Genomic DNA, 12,555 nt, shown 5'->3' on the forward strand with positions numbered 1-12,555 from the left:
TCTAGAAAGCAGCATTACTTCCCAGGAAGGCTGTGCTCTTACATGCCAGGTGGAACCTAGGACAGCAGTGCTCCCAGTGTGACTCACGAGGACAGCGACCTCAGCAGGACACCCATGTTCCTCTGCTCAGTGCTGAAAGGCAGCTTTCTCTTGAGGTTCAGGAGATCCCCCAAAGATCGCCACAGAAGTTCCTCCATCCACTACGGAACGGGGCATCTTCTGGCCTCAGGGGGTGTCTGGAGGTTGCAGCTCCTGGGTCTTCAGAGGCAGAACTCACTGTACACCTCCCACCTCTGTGCATAGGTGATATAGGGTCTGCCTCTAGACCCAGCAGGAAACACACCCTTTGGGATGCCTGCTGTCCTGTGGACACAGTTGTCCCATTGTCACTCAGGCAGCCAGACTTCTCTGGTGGTCCCTATGCTACCTTCCTCAGAGGGGAGACTCATGAAGCCAGTGAACCTGCAGTTTCCACAGGCTTGAATGTGACACATTCCGTATGTTCCCAGGTGATGGTTCCGTGAGTGACACCTTTATGGTGGCCTTAGCTTCATGCTAGATTCTTGGCTTGCGATCTACCCAGTGCTACGCTCTACCACACGTTAGACAAGGTCTCTTGGAATGGACACAGCAGGTGTCTTTCCTGGACAGATAGCCCTTAGTGTCCCAACTGCATAATGTGCTTGCATTCCTCATGTGCCAATACCTTCTGGTCCAAGGCCCCAGTGGGCAGAAGGTCATGGCTTGAGGTAACTCCTACTTCAATTCCCTCTGTGGTTTCTATTTTCCCTCTCAGTGACAGCTCAGCAGGACACACCCATTATCTGCACGGGGTGGGATTTGGTTCTGGGACTCTCCTCCAGGGAAGCTGAGGTTGGAGTGCAGTTCAGCGACAGAGCACTTGCCTATAGTGCTAGAGCCCAGGGACCCACCCCCAGGATCATAGAAGACAAACAACAGCCAAGGATGCCAAAGCCTCCTTTAAAGCACAAAACCTACTTGGAAGTGACACGTGCTCTCTGCAGACTCTAGTCATCTGGCTGGCTTAGACCCAAAGCCACTCAGACATCGGGAACACAGGATCTAATGCAGGAAAGGGCTCAGAGCACGTTCACTGCAGATGCAGTCTTTCTTTTGATTGGTTCTGTTTTGATTGGCAGTTGGTTAAGCCTATGGTGGGGGAAATCTGTGGGATCTAGGGATGACCTATCTCTCTTTGTAAGGGAGGGTCTCAAGGAGCCAGGGTTGGCCTCCAAGTCACTATGTGGCTGAGGATGACCTCAAACTTCCATCTTCTCCCAGGTTTTATGAGGTGCCAGGCGGGAATGGAACCCAGAGCTTCATGTATGCCAAGCAATCCCTCCATCCACTGAGTCGCATCCCATACTTAAACCAGCGGATTACTGGGAGTCACCTGCTAACAGCCTCATCTGGATGAGGTTTAGGATCTGGGAGAGCCCCGCGTTCTGTGTCTGTGACTTATATTTCATTTGCACGGTCTGTGAAGGCAGGAACATAGTGCATAATACAGATGAGGAAACAGAGGCACGGAGTGGGCTATGCTGTCCGAGAGCGCCAGGATAGGCCTGCCGTGTGAAGAGGTGAGTCCAGGCTGGTCTGTCCACCCTCTACCCCAAAGCCAGAAGCTGTGAGAATAGGGCAGGGACTTTCAGTGCCCTGGCCAACCATGGCTTTCTGTTCTCAGAACTGAACGTGGCTGGAGATCCCCCTGTACCACGAGGTCAGCTAGCTGTTGCCCTTCCTTCTAGGAACACGCCAGAGATCTATTTTGCCGAAGTGGGCACAGCACATCACAGCCTATGTTCCAGGCCGAGAAAAGGAACTCACCCCTTGGCCCCTGCCTGAGACTAATATGGGAGTCTAAGTCTGGGAGCCCTTGGGGAGCTGGGGAAGTTCAGTAGAGGGCACTTAGCATCTAGGTTGTCGGAGTGAGAGCCTGGGTTCTGAGGTCAGGGGAAGTGGGACCCAAGTGCCACTTTATCTTGAGCAGCTGTGGGGCCTCACACACTCCCTCTCTGGCCCTGGGCATTTCCTTGTACACAAGGAGGCTGTGTGACAGTTGTGACCGGTCCACAGGACTTGGTGTGAGAGCAAGATCAGACAAGGCAGTCTCTTGATGCCAGTTCTGGGCTCTCAGCCGTCTGTCCATCCAGGGCTCTTGTCTGCCCCCTCGAACTTTAATACCTTTGTCTGGTCCTAAAATAACCATTCGGGCCTGTACACCACATTCTCAGCAGTGTAGGTCCAGGGGAACAGTCCAGGAAGGCTGGGATAACTGGAGGAGTGAGTTGGCAGCCGAGAGACTATGGTGCCAGGTTGAGAGGCAAGATGGATGACACACCATCCCTCCTGGAGCTCAAGCTTTTCCGAGCTGTCCCTATGGGCCAGCGAGACAGTCATTATCTATTTTAGTGTGTATTTTATTTAGAATATGTGTATACATGTATATGTGTGGGCACACATGAGCCCATGGTGGCTTAGACCTTGGAGCTGGTGTCAGCCGCCTGATGTGGGGTCTGGACCTTGAACTCCAGTCCTCGGGAAGAATGGTGCATATTTTTAACTGCTGAGCAATGCTTCTGTTTGTTTCGGAGACAGGCTCTCACTATATGCAGCCTAGGTTTGTCCTGGGAACTCCGAACAGAGACCCGCCACCTCTGTCTGCCCTGCTTAGTTTATTTGAAACTCAAAGCTTTGCAAAGTGTGGTCTGCAGATGAGGTCCTGAGACCTTGCTGCAGCAGAACTCCCTTCTGGTGGTGTTTGGTGGCAACTGAGTGAAAACAGCAGAAACCAACAGAAAGCCAGTGTGGGATCTTGTCATCTCAGCACCCGGGAGGCTGAGGCAGGAAGATTGCTATTAGTTTAGACAAGAATGGTCTACATAGATTCCTTGGCTTCACAAGACACTATCAACTCAACAAAGGAAAAATAAATGAATGGGCTAAGTTTTAGCTCCAGGCTGCCCAGGAAGACCCAACAGGTAGCGATGGACCCTATCATTAAAGGCGTCTAGCACCCAGCTGGGGGCATTTTCTCTCTCAGGTGGAGGGACACAGGTGATCACAGGTGTCTCTGTGGCTCTTGTAAGATATCTCTGGTCCTACTGTCTGTTCTCTTCCTGGGAAACCAGGTGACTTTGGGAGGGTGGAGTGTGGCTTGGGGCAGTTCTTTGCTCTGAGAATCACTTCACTGTCCCCCAGCTTTCCAGGCTGCCTATCTTCAGAACTGTAGAACATGTGAGGACCTAGACACCACACTGTTATTGCAGCTGCAGTGGCACCCTGCCCACCTGACAGCGCAAGGGACCAGCTTGGCCAGGCCACAGGCTGACTCTGAGGTCCAGGGCTTAGGACCGTGCAGCCTCATTTGGCTGGGAGTCAGACCCAGTCCTTAGGCAAGCCTGTGTGTGAGCACAGAGTGGGTAAGAGGGTAAGTGTGCCACTCAGAGACCCCGAGAGCACAGGGCGGAGGCAGAGGGAAACTCCACAGAGGCTGGCATTCAGAAGGATGTGACATAGAGATGCTGTTGGTGGTGCTGAAGACGGCAGTGGAGGAGCTGACCAGAGGAAAGATGGAGGTGAAGGTGGCAGAGAAGAGGACGGGGTGGGAAGAAATGGAGGTGCACTGGCCACTTAAATAGGTGCTGTGACAGAATACCAAGGAACAATGACTTAGAGAAGTATTTCTTTTGGATCCCGCCCTCCTTGGTCTGCCCGCCCCTTTCCCAGGCTTCTCCTGCACTCTGAACTCCTGGCTTGCTGCCAGAGTCGGTGCATTTTTTACAGTCTTCCTGGCTTCTCAACAGAGCCTGGAGCAACGTGGGTGTTCATCCGTGTGCATGGATGGGAGAACCAGGCCTTTCCTCTTGGCCCCTCAGGATGAGGGTCACCATGTAGTCCCCTGTTCTTGGTGACAAATGTCACTAAAGCCAAGGCAGAAAGCATAGTGCTCCAAGGCAGCGCCACAGTGGCTCTGCAGGAACGTGACTGCGGGAGGACTGAGGAAAATCAGGTGTTCCAGGTAAACGCTTCAAGGAAAGATAAGGTGCAGCACACACTATAAGCAGTTCCTAGGAAGTGGCCGGCTATCTGGGGTGTGGTGGGTGGTGCTGCAGGAGTGTTGGGGCTGTTGACTAGGCTCCACGAGCTCCCCTCCTCCACCGCACTGTCCAGGTCTCACTCTGAGAGGACAGGCTCTGGGGTAGGAGCATGGGGTAGGTAGACTTGTGAGAGTGCAGGTGGCTGAGCGTGGGGCTGGGCCCACTGCCAACAGTGCTGACACAGGGATGACGGGAAGTAGCTGAATGTAGCATGGAGACTCCCTCACTGGCACGAAGGAAACACCCATTAGCAAGAATCATTTGCGCTTCTCAGGAACTGCGTGATCTAGGCTAAGTCACCCTCTGAGCTGAGCCTCTGCTCTTCCTCTCCTGTGTGGAAGAATGTGCTTCTAAAGCTGAGAGTGATGCCACATGACTCTGATCCCAGCTCCCAGGAGGCAGAGGCTGATGGGCTATGACTTTGAGGTCAGCCTGGTCTACATAGCGATTTCCAGGCCGGCAAGGGCTGTTTCAAAACCAAACCAAACCAAACCAAACCAAACCAAACCAAACCAGACCTATGTGGCTGAGGCAGCTTCCCAGCATCTAGGGGAGATACATTTTGTCCAGTGGGGACCAGAAAGCAGGGGGGCAGTGGTGAGCTCTTGCAGGGGTGGGGAGTGGTGAGCTCTCTATGTCTCAGACACCAGACCTACAGCTGGAGTAGCAAGGGAGCATGGGCACATGGGGGTTGGAGAGGAGAGACTGGAGGCTAGGCTTCACAGAAGAGGGGTTTGAGTTGAGAACCCGAAGGGCTTGAAATAGCATCTAATGGTCTGGGGAGATTCTCAGCTGCACAAGTGCTTGCCTCACAAGCAGGAGAGCTGAGCTCTATGCAGAACTTGAGCAGAAAACACCAGGGCGTGGCAATGCACACTTGTAATCCCAGTGATGGGAAGGCGGACATGGGAGGGCCCTAGGCCTTGGGGGGCGTACGACAGCCCAGTTTACTTGAGTTCCAGGCCCGCAAGATAAGTTCCTTATCTCAACAAAAGATCATGTCTGAGGAATGGCAACTGTAACTGGCCTCTCCTCCCTTCACACACGTGCACACGCATGAACACACATACTTGTAGCTGCAGATACATGTATAGACATGTGCCCACTGTACACACACATGCGCGCGCGCGCACACACACACACACACACACACACACACACACACAGAGGGAGAGAGAGAGAGAGAGAGAGAGAGAGAGAGAGAGAGAGAGAGAGAGAGAATATACTTGGGCCAGGAAGCTGACAAGGTGACTGACCACTTGCCCACAGCCTGTCAGGAATGTCCATGATCTGGTCATTTTGGAAGGCAATCTGCCCATCTGTAGCTATAACCTTACGAATGGTGTTTGGGAATTCCACAATCAGCTTCCGTTGTGCAGAGATCTGCAGACAGAGACATAGCTGAGGCAAGGTAACTTACACTTTGGTCCTTGAGAGTCCCTCGAGCTCTTAGGCTGTGGCATGGGAGGTCTTCCACTGAGTGTGTGTGTGCTGAGGGGATTATGTGACCTCAGTCTCTCTTTTTTCTTCATTTCCCAGCTGTGACATTAGCAGCTCTGCTTTACAACTTTCTGTTGTGCTCTGAAGGAGACAGGGCTGGAATTTCAAAACCCCCAACCATGATAAACCTTTTTGCTTCATAAGCTAGCCTGCTTCAGGCTTTTGTCACAGTATCAGAAAGGTGCAGGCTGAGTTAGGATGAAGAAGCAAAGGCCACATTTACACCCATTCTTAGGCAACAGCTCACCCATGGGACATGCAATTGCCTTAGAACTTGCCGTGCTCTGAGGAAGCAATGTTATTCCTCCAGGAATAATAGAGCCACGCTGAGACCAGGAGGCTCTGTGTCCAAGCAGGGCACAAACAGACATCTGTTATGCAATTTCAGTTGTCAAAATTCACAAAGAAAAGTCTGGAGGGAGATTGGTCAGGTGCCATCCAGGGCCGAGCAGCTCTCCGTGGTAGGTCACAGAAATCTGGATTTCCCAGACTTTTCCACTTGGCACCATGATGCAAGATGCTTCAGTGGCTGTGGGAATGAGAGGGTCGAAGGGGGAAGGTTGACTATACCTGAGGGAGATGACCACTGCTGGATGGAACACAGGGACAGTTTACTGGAACCTGGCCATGGATGTGACACCCCTGTCACCTGTCTCACAGCTCTGTCCACCATACCTGTGATGTTACTTCCTGAATTTGTGCTGAACTCCTTTATCAACTGAGAGCTGTCTTCCCATGTGACCTTGGGCCACCCTGGTGCCTCTCAAAGGTCTCACTGCTTGCCATCTGAATCCAGCCATGCCGTTTAACTTAGAACCCTGAGTGAACCCTGTGCTCTTGGAAGCAGGCACCAGGTAACTGTTTAACCGCCTCCCCAGGTACAGGTGTGAACCCCTCTATTTCTTCTGCTCACCCAGGCCCAGCCAGTATAGGAGCTCGAGTTACAGACTGGAACTCAGTGTAAATATGTCTTGTGTTGTAAAGGAACCTAGGATGTAAGGGGCCAGTCTGCCCTCATTGGACCCACTTCCCAGACGAGGATGTGGAGAGTTGAGAAGGTCCCCAGGGTGTCTTGTCCTACAGGTGGTACAGGTGGACAGCAGCGGTCTGTCTGTCTCTGTGAGTAGATCTGTGATGGCAGAAGCTGAGTCCCTGAACTCAGTCAAGGCTGGCTCCTAGGTCTTGTGCTTGCTGAACAGAACTGAATCAAGAGGGCTTAGTCATCACTGCCAAATCAGGGACACAAGCCAAAGGCTGGCTGATGAGCAGGTAAATAGGTAAACAGACAGAACAAGCAGGGTGGAATAGTACTCAGCCATGGAAAAGGAAACAAGGTTTAGTATATGCCACAGCATACACAAACCTAAACGTCAGACGTGTGGTATAAGCACACAGTGCAAGATGTCACACACAGGAAATGCACAGAACCACACATCGGCAAGCCAGGGAGGCTGCAGCCTGTCAGGGTGGGGAGCAGGGAGCCAGTAGTTCATGGATAGGGACCCCCTTTTGAAACACGAGAAACACGCTGTGGACCTAGACAGGGGTTGTGGCTGTGACATATCCACGGTAGGACTGTTTTGTGTCCCCATGCCCCCCAGACTTTTGCTACACAGCCCACACTAGCCTTTGAACTCAAATTCCTCCTGTCCCTGCCCTGAGTGCTGAGATTACCAGTGTGTGCGCCAGACGTAATCTATGCAGTACTTGTAGTCACAGGGGCCCCTCATGTTAGGTGAGCACTGTGCCAGCTGAGTAGGCCAGACCAAACACACGGGAGCTGTGTCCGAGCGGGGCCACCAGTCTTCAGCCTGTGTCTTTGTGTGTGCTACGGGTGTGTTTGGGGCCTTGGAGTACTTCCCATGTCTATTTCATGTTCCGAGGCCATGACAGCCCTACCTACTGTGCCCCCAAGTCTTTATCCAAGGCATTCATTCAGGGGCTCACTTAGTCTAGTCAGGGGCAGCTGGAACAAGGATACCAAAACCCCCAACAGCAGGTTTTGGGACCTAGCTCTACAGGTCCGTCATCTGGGTTTCAAGCTCAACTATGGTTCCACTGTAGGTCTCTAGCAGGGCTGACGCCAGGTGTCCCACAGAGAGCAGCCCAACTACAGAATCCTGTCCTTCCCCTTTGAACTCCTCTCCTGATATCTGGGACCATCTCCCTCATGAACCAGAGTGGCTGTGCCCTGTCTTTTGAGATCCTATGTCACAAAATAATGGGACTCCAAATGCTGTCAAAAAAAAAACCAAAACAAACAAACAAACAAACAAACAAACAAACAAACCAAAAAACAAAACAAACAAAAAACCCAAAAACCAAAAAACCCAAACAACAACAAAACCCCCCAAACCCAAAAACCCTTTGAGGTACGCTGTGCCAGGAAGTAAAACAGGTGTCCTGTGACAGAGGAGAGCAGGGCCTCCCCACAGGGCCTCCAGGGTTCAGCTGGAAGGTGACACAGATCTGTGACCAGAGAGGGAGGCGGGCAGACGGATGAGGAGGAAGAAAGCAGGTGGCAAGGTACTGGGGTAGACACGGACTGGGGTCTCAGGTGACACAGGGAGGGGTGGGAGGGGCCAGGATGGTGGCCCTGGGGCTGCTAAGGTGGGCAGGGGCCTCTGCTTGTCTGCTGCATCTCTGAGTGGTTTCCCAGCAAGAGGCTGACACATGTGCAGTCAGATAGGACACTTACTGACTGAAGGGCCGTGGGGCCTGTACTCCGGATGCCCGGGAGAGCTGCTGTGGTAACATAGATCCAAGCTAAAGTGCCCGAGACTGAGGTCACCGATGTCCCTATTGCTCTGCACTCACTTTGGCCCTAGAGGACTTGGGTGACCCCCTAGCTCATCCTCTCGTCAAGTGTTCGTCTCTTCTCGAGTCCTCCCGCAGTAAAGTAAAACCAGAGCAGAAATCCGAGCAGCTTGTAACCCAGTCCAGTTAGTTACACCTACAGGACACCAGCTCGGCTGCTGCTCGTGACCCCGGCAGGTGGGGGTGGGATGAGGAAGGGTGGTTACGCTTGAGAGTCTGCCTGGACCACAGGATTCTTTCAGAGATTTAAAAGTTCTGGGGCTCATCTGAATGTGACCCCAACAGGAGTACCTCCCCCTCCTCCCCCTGCTCCTCTTCCTCCTTCTGCTCTTCCTCTGCAGTGTTGGGAATGGAGTTCAGGGAAGGCATGCTAGGCAAGTGCTTTACCCACGAGCTGCATTTCCAGCCCTGTTTTACTTTTCTTCTGAGACAGGGTCCTGCTCAGTTACCCAGGCTGGCCTTGCACCAGTGATTCTTTGTCTTGGCACCCGAGGACCTGGGATAACAGGCCTGAGTGGCAGCAGGAATCCTGCAAACCCTATGTGATTCTAGCTGGTTCTAGGTTAAGGTGCTAGCTAGCCTGGGAACTGACCTAGCCCCACTTCACCAAAGGACATGTCAGGGAGGGTCCTGCCCTCCGCCGAGGAAGCTGATCTTCGAGACTTAGCCACTTACTCAGGGCCATGGAGACTTCTGTGTGGGCAAAGCTGCACTGGTTATGTGGAGTTAGTACTGCTACCTTATCGGGTATGGTTGGGGGAACAAACAGTCTTTAAGGAAAGCTTTTCAGTGCACCTTCCCTGCAAACCGCTAGAAAATTCTTCTAGCAGTTGTTGGCTGAGCAGGGGAAGGCCTAGAAAACACCACTATTAATCTAAGTGGGTGAGACCAAAAGCTGGGCTGTGGGCATTAAGACACTTGAGAACTTAGGACCCAGTCAAAGCCCTTGTCCATTCATCTTCCAGGTACAGAGTGCCACACAGCAGGCTCTGGTCACCCACAGCCGAGCAGAACTGGCGGGCTCTGTTGGAGGAGCGCTGACAAGAAATCCATAGCTCATGTCACCCTGGAACCTGCGTGCGATGTCAGCAGTGTCTCGTATCTTGCAGCCCTGAGCCAACGTCTTAGACCACAAACAGATCTAGTGGGGTCCCATATGACCTGGTTCTTTTCTGTTATCACCCTGATGTTCCCATCCAAGAGAAAAGTCTTGGTGAGGTGCTCACAGCCTGTCTCAACATGGAGTCCCTTTAACAGAGGGGACAAGTCACAGAACTTGGTTAAATCTGAGTTAAATAGGTGGGGTTTGGAGGAGGGTGCACAGCTGTGATCTTGTCACAGGATGGGGGGAAAGATAATCTAGAGTACAAGACCAGCCTGGGCCAGACAGTGAGACCCTCTCAAAACGAAACAAAACAAAACAAAAAAAAAACAACCTTAAATCCCCCCAAAAAACCAACCAACCAAAACAAACCAAAACAAAAAAACAACCCCCCCAAAGAACCAAGAAAACTCCAACAAACAAACAAAAAAACAACCCCCAAAGAACCAAAAAAGCCCAACAACCAAACAAAACAAACAAACAAAAACCAAACAACCAAAACAAAACAAAACAAATAAAACCCCCCAAACATAAAAAAAAACCCAAAAAATAAAAAACAAAGACATGAGGGCTGGGGGCCAGGGGTGGCTGGCTCAGCTGGTAAAGTGCTTGCCTTACACACAGGAGAATCTGAGTTCTAGGAACACAAGTAAACAAATAAAAAGGAAAAAACTGGGAGCTGGGCAGTGGTGGTGCACAACTTTAGTCCCAGCACGTGGAAGGAAGAGGCAGGCAGGTCTCTGAGTTCCCGGATAGTCAGAGCTATACAGAGAAACCCTAGGCATACTGATGTGGACACAGTAGTGTGCACTTATAGCCTCAGCTGTGGAGCAGCAGAGAAACAAGAATTTCAGGGGCTTGCTGCTTGCTGGCTGGCCAGTCTCATCTAATTGGTGAGACTTTGGCCAGTGAGAGTCTCTGTCTCAAAGAATCGCGGTGGGCTGGGCAATGGCGGCACACACCTTTAATCCAAGCACACAACAGGGAAAAGCAGACGGATCTCTCAGGGCTAGCCTGGTCTACAGAGTACGTTCCAGGACAGTCAAGAGTACATGGAGAGACCCTGTCTTGAAAAACCAACCAACCAACAGAACAACCCTCACGGTGGACAGAATCTGAGTGTGCTGGCTTGTTCAATGTCAACTTGACACAAGCTACAGTCATTCTCTTAACTAGCGATTGAAGGAGAGGGGTACAGCCTAGCCTATTTGGGTGGTGCTCTCCGTCCTTGGGCTGGTGGCCCTGGGTTCTATAAGAAAGCAGGTTGAACAAGCAATGATAAACAAGCCATCGAGCGGCTCTCAGGGCCTCTTCGTCAGCTCCTCTCTCCAGGTTCCTGCCCCACTTGAGTTTCTGTCCTGACTTCCTTTGATGATAAACTATGATGTGGAAGTGTAACCTGAATGAACCCTTTCCTCTCCAGGAAGAGTAACCCTGACTAAGACACTGAGGAATAGTGCCTGAGGTTATCTGGTGGTCTCCATTTGCAGAAACACATGTGCATACACTTACACAAGTATACCCAAAACCACACAAACACACACACACACACACACACACACACACACACACACCACATACCACCAAAAACCAATAAAATCCCAATGCAAGCACAACCTCTGGCACTCCAACGGCTTGTTCTCGGGGTTTGCTTGGAGCTTCTGTGGTATTGTTCATTTCCGGGCACATCGGCAAATTTAACCATGACTGTCTAAGGAAGTGAGTCTGTGCTCTAGTCTCTGGCACCTGTGGTCTTTGCAGATGTCAGCAGGCTGAGGATTTTGTGAGGTCACCCTGGATCAGGGTGGGTCCTCATCCCATGACTGATGTCTTTAGGAAAAGGAAGGATGATGAGGCATGGAGACCCAGGGCCATGTGACAATGGAGCGAGAGCCTGGTGAGTCAGCCATCAGGACATTGAGGCTGGCAGAGCATGAGAATCTGGGAGAGGCATGGACTAGGGTCTCTCTGGCCTTCCAGAAGGTGCCAGCTGAGCTGAGCCTGAACTTGTGGGCCCTGCATCCTGCTGGGAGCATGTGAGCATAGCCTGGCGCCGTGGCAGTGCAGGGTCCTCTAGTCTAGGTTTGACCTCCAATTTCCATATAGTACGTTGAGAAGCTGAGTCTAGCACACTGGTGTCTGTATCTGAGTGCAGCTGCTAGCAGAAGGGAGGCTGAGAACGAGGGTGGGGCAATCAGAGGGGGGGACAGGGCCCAGGTGCTAGGCCGAGGGCAGAACCTGGTAACCTAATGCTTTAATGGTTATGGGCTCTAGCTGTGGGTAAGTCAGTGGTAGTCTGAAAGAGAACCACGAATAGGGCAAGGCTGGGACATGATGGCCAGCCTGGGGGAGAATGAGGCATGTAAGCTTCCTATCGGACATCATGTACCCCTGAGTGAAATCCTGGGAAACCCCAAGTGTCATGTGATGCCAAACTCACCTTCCTCTGGAGAAAAGCACATTAGGCCCAGAGGGTTTTTTCCTAGTGTCCTGAATAGCTGAGAAAAAGCACACAAAGGCAGAAGGGGCTTTCCTTACCTAGCTGTTTGGGACTCGGTCTTCCCCTCCAGTGAAGGACTTAGATTTTGGGCAGTCGGGATGCTGCCAACTGCCCTTACCTGCCCCTCCTGTCTGTAGTGGGCAGATCTGTCACACTGTGGGGACACAACAGAAGAATGGAAAGTGCCTGGCCCCCAGCCACTACACCAGCCACAGGGAAGTGCTGCTTGAGATTAGTCAATTTTCCATGGTAACAGATTCCAGAGAGGATCAATTCATAAAGGGTCAGGGAATAAGTGCTTGGTTTGCAAACATGAAAACCTGGGCTCAGTGCTCAGGACCCACATTTTTATATTTTAAAAAAAGGTGATTAGGGTAAGGTGACACTGGAGTGGTAGAGAGAGGATTCCTGGAGTTTGCTGCCAGCCATGCAATCTAGCCAAACCAGTGAACGCTAGGCAAAGAGGCAGAGTTTTGTCTCAAAACAAAACAGCAAACAAACAAACAAAACCAACA

The sequence above is a fragment of the Rattus norvegicus genome, chromosome 10 (assembly GCF_036323735.1).
Source record: "Rattus norvegicus strain BN/NHsdMcwi chromosome 10, GRCr8, whole genome shotgun sequence".
NCBI lineage: Eukaryota > Metazoa > Chordata > Mammalia > Rodentia > Muridae > Rattus > Rattus norvegicus.